The sequence below is a fragment of the Chionomys nivalis genome, chromosome 21 (assembly GCF_950005125.1).
Source record: "Chionomys nivalis chromosome 21, mChiNiv1.1, whole genome shotgun sequence".
NCBI lineage: Eukaryota > Metazoa > Chordata > Mammalia > Rodentia > Cricetidae > Chionomys > Chionomys nivalis.
This window is the reverse complement of record NC_080106.1, coordinates 23,711,440-23,716,311: the sequence shown is the minus strand read 5'-3', so window position 1 is coordinate 23,716,311 and position 4,872 is coordinate 23,711,440.

The window sequence follows — 4,872 nt, the reverse complement described above, 5'->3', positions numbered from 1 at the left end:
TTTTATTAGACTCAATAAATGGTCCCACAACCATATTGATGTGTGTTCCCCTCATCTTCTTTAACACTTCACTCTTTTAGACTCTCTCCTTCCTTCCTTCCTTCCTTCCTTCCTTCCTTCCTTCCTTCCTTCCTTCCTTCCTTCCTTCCTTCCTCTCATCTTCTTCTCCTCATCTTCTCTCTCCTCATCTCCAAGCCTCAGACCCTCTTCAAATGAAGCAGAAGCTTCAGGCACTGTTGACTTCAGGAAATCCCTTGTCCTCTCTCAGCTAGTTCATGTTTTCTCATACTTCTAAGTTGCCAGTAGCAAATCTGATTTCCCGAAGTTCATTAACTTCATAGGTGCAGAATGTTGTTCCCCAAAGTTAATAAACTACAAAGTAGGCTCCTAGCGCCTGTGACCTCAGATGTTTGGAGACTGAGAACGAAGGGTTGCATAAGCCCAGGGCAAGATAACAAGACCCACATCTCAGAAACAAAACAAAATACATAACCTCAGTAACTTACAACCAGTAGCAAATGTACAAGACCAGAGGGTTTCAGTGTAGAATTCTACAAGATTTTCTAAGAAGAATTTATACCAATGCTCTTCAAATTGTTTCATGCAATAGAAACTGACAGAACATTATCAAATTCTTTTTACAAGACTACAATTACCCTGATACCCAAACCACACAAAGACAATACTATGAAAGAGAAATACAGACCAATCTCACTCATGAATATTGATGCAAAAATACTCAGTAAAATACTGGCAAACTGAATCCAAGAACACATCAGAAAAATCGTCCACCATGACCAAGTAGGCTTCATCCCAGAGGTGCAGGGATGGTAAAACATACAAAAATTTGTCAGTGTATTCTACCGTATAAACAAATGAAAAAGAAACCACATGATCATCTCATTAGCTGCTGAAAAGTCTTTGACTAAATACAACATCCCTTAATGATAAAAGTCACAGAGAGAACAGGGATACAAGGAACTTGCCTAAACATAATAGAGGCAATATACAGCAAGCCAACATCAACCTAAATGGAGAGAAACACAAAGTGATCCCAATGAAATCAGGAACAAGTCAAGCTTGTCCATTCTCTCCATATCTATTCAATATAGTTTTTGTGGTCCTAGCTAGAGCAATAAGACAACAAAAAGAGATCAAGTGTTGTAATGTGGAGCTGCAGGCCGCTTCCCTGCTGCCCCAGCTCCCCGCCACCCGGCTAGCTTATGCCCCGAAATAATTACACAGAAACTGTATTATTTTAAACACTGCTTGGCCCATTAGTTCTAGCCTCTTATTGGCTAGCTCTTACATATTGATCTAACCCATTTCTAATACTCTGTGTAGCACCACAAGCTGGCTTACCAGGAAAGATCTTAACCTGCATCTGTCTGGAGTGGGAGAGTCATGGCGACTGACTTGGCTTCTTTCTCCAAGCATTCTGTTCTGTCTACTCCACCTACCTAATTTTTTGTCCTATCAGGGCCAAGGCAGTCTCTTTATTTAACCAATAAAATTAACAGAAAACAAAATATTCTCCCCCATCAATCAAGGGATATAAATCAGAAAATAAGAAGTCAAACTCTCTCTATTTGCTGATGATATATAGTTTACATAAGTGACCCCAAAAATTCTGCCAAGGAACTTCTACAACTTATAAACACCTTACAGTAATGTAGTAGAAAACAAGATCAACTAAAAAACAATTAGTAGCCCTCCTTTATACAGATGATAAATGGGCTGAAAACAAAATCAGAGCGCATCACCCTTTCCAATAGCCACAAATAACATAAAATATCTTTGAGTAGTTCTAACCAAACAAGTGGAAGGCCTGAGTGACAAGAACTTTAAATCTTTGAAGAAAGAAATTGAAGAAGACACCAGAAAATGGAAAGAGCTCCCATGCTCCTAGGTAGGTAGAAATAGCATAGAAAAAATCAAAATCTTACCAAAAGTGATTTTCAGATTCAATGCAATTCCCATCAAAATACCAGTAAAATTCTTCACAGACCTCAAAAGAACAAAACTCAACTTCATATGGAAAAACTAAAAACCCAGGATAGCCCAAACAATTCTATACAATAAAGAAATTTCTGGAGACATCATAATCCCTGACTTCTAACTTTACTACAGAGATACAGTACTGAAAAAAGCCTGTTATTGGAATAAAAACAGACAGGACGATCGATGGATCTGAATCAATGACCCAGATATCAGTCCACACTCCTAAGAACACCTGATTTTTGACAAAGAAACAAAAAATATAAAATGGAAAAAAGAAAGCATATTCAAGAAATGGTGCTGACATGTAGAAGAATGAAAATAGATCTGTATGTATTGCCATTTACAAAACTCAAGTCCAAATGGATCAAAGACCTCAACATAAAATCAACCACACTAACCCTCATAGAAAAGAAAGTGTGAAGTATACTTGAATGCATTGGTACAGGAGATCATTTCCTAAATATAACCCCAGTAGCAGAGATACTGATAGAAACAATTAATAAATGGGACCTCCTGAAATGGAGAAGCTTCTGTAAAGCAAGGACATGGTCAGCAAGACAAAATAGCAGCCTACAGAATGGGAAAACATCTTCAACAACTCCATGTTGGACAGAAGGCTGATCTCCAAAATGTACAAAGAACTCAGGAAACTGGTTATCAATAGAACAAATAATCCAATAAAAATGGGGTACAGTCTTAAACAGAGAACTCTCAACACGTGAATCTAAAATGGCTGAAAGACACTTAAGGAAATGCTCAACATACTAGGCTAACAGAGAAATGAAAATCAAAACATCTCTGAGATTTCATCTTACACCTGTCAGAACTGCCAGGATCAAAAACACTGATGACAGCTTATGCTGGAGAGGATGTGGGATAAAGAGAATACTTTCCATTGCTGGTGGGAGTGCAAACTGGTACAGCCACTTTAGAAATCAACATGGCAATTTCTCAGAAAATTGGGAAACATCCTATCTCAAGACCCAGATGTTGTAGGAATTCATTTACAGTAGCCTTTAAGATGCCAGACCACTTGGGCATGGCCTCTTATACTATAAATGATGATGTAATGAGCATGTTTGCTCTCTCTTCCAGCTGCTGGATTTGGTTCCTGTACTGTGATCATACAAAGGACTGTGGTTCGTTAGTCTACCCCTAATAAGTAACCCTGAGCTAGTGTGGGATTTCTTTTTAGAGTCCATTTTCATCTGGCTCCCCTGTGGATCCCAACTCCTTCAGGGTGGACAGGCCTAAAAGGTCCATGACATAGAAGGTCTTCCACTCCTCCCTTTCTGGTTCAATTTCACATACTAAGCATTTTTTTTTTTTCAAAAACCTTGTCACAGTGGAGCTAAGTGCATGGCAACTTAGAAATTTTCCAGGCTCGTGTATATCCTCCCCCATTGCTTTCCCTGCCACATGGTGACTTGTGAGGTGCTTGTGCAGCTTCTGGTTTATGCTCCCTGCTCACGAGTTCTGGGCTCTGTGATCCCCCCAAAAAGCCTCTCTCCATTTATGGAATTTATTTAATTGCTATTTAGCAAAGCATATTTTTCAGCATTTAACCAGGCACCAATGGTCAGAACCAAAGTGACATGGGACTGTCCGTACCACCACCAATCAAGTCTCACTGCTACATCTGATGACCAATAAAAATTATTACACCTTTAACAGTTTACCAAAATCTCATGACAAAGGTGACCATTTGATTAATAAATAAAACAATAAACTTGAAAGTTATATAATGCAGACTATATTACCATCCAGCAATTTAATAACCTTTTTGTTTATGCTATGGATGGTATTCTTCAAAGGTTGTATGGTTTTTCTGATACACCCTTTTATTGGATATTGGGACTTAGTTTTCTTTTTCATATTATATCCTTAGACAATGATTTGATAACAGAGTCAAGAATCAGGCACTTTTAGAAATGATAGTCTTTACAGACTGATAATGAACAGCTAGCCAACAGAATTAATACCATGGAAAATGAAAAGTTAGCTGAAAAAAATTAATACTATTGGAAAGGATAACATTAATTTGACAGACAAAATTCAATTCATGTGAAAGGATGCTAAGAAATGATCTGAAAGAATTAATTTGACAATCAAAATCTGCTAAAAATTTATGATAGGTTAGCAGATAGAGTATCTCTCCAGCAAGGCAATCTACATGCTTTCCAATGATGATGAGATGTTCTCTTTAAAGGAAAACTTCATACCTTGGAATAGCATGTGCAGAATGAGGACCAGAGGCTGGGTGCATCAATGAAATCAATAGGAATATAGAGGGTAAGAGATTCAGGCATTACAAAAGACAGTAGTAAAAAGATTTGAAATAATTGAAGAAATTATCAGAGCTGAGAATCAGGAAAAGAAGGTACATGGACAGGATTTAACATCGCCAGTACCTGTCAGAGTCAGAGATGACTTACCCAGGGTTTTAGCTTCCTAGCCTGTACAACTCTGAAAAAGTATCAAGTTCTAAATGCCCAAAAGGATCCAAAGATTATAGATGGATACCTATAGGTATGAGTTATCTAACAGAAAATAAGCAAGCAGTAGTATCTTATGACTTGCATTCATCATTTGTTAGGGAAATGATAAAGACAAGGGCTTCTAGCAATATGACTACCCCACATGATAAGCTTCCGTTAATTTCAGAAGTACTGGAAGATAGGCCACAACTACTGTGGAAATGCTATTGATGAGAAAAGGTAAAAAGTTGATAACAGAGAAATGCAACAGAACTTGAGGCTCCCCAAATTCATGGCAAGGGCACTTATGCCGACCCATAGGATCAGGTCTTTACAATGAACAAATCTTGCCCATATGCCACAAAGAAGCCTTAAATGCTGGGGCAGGATTCAA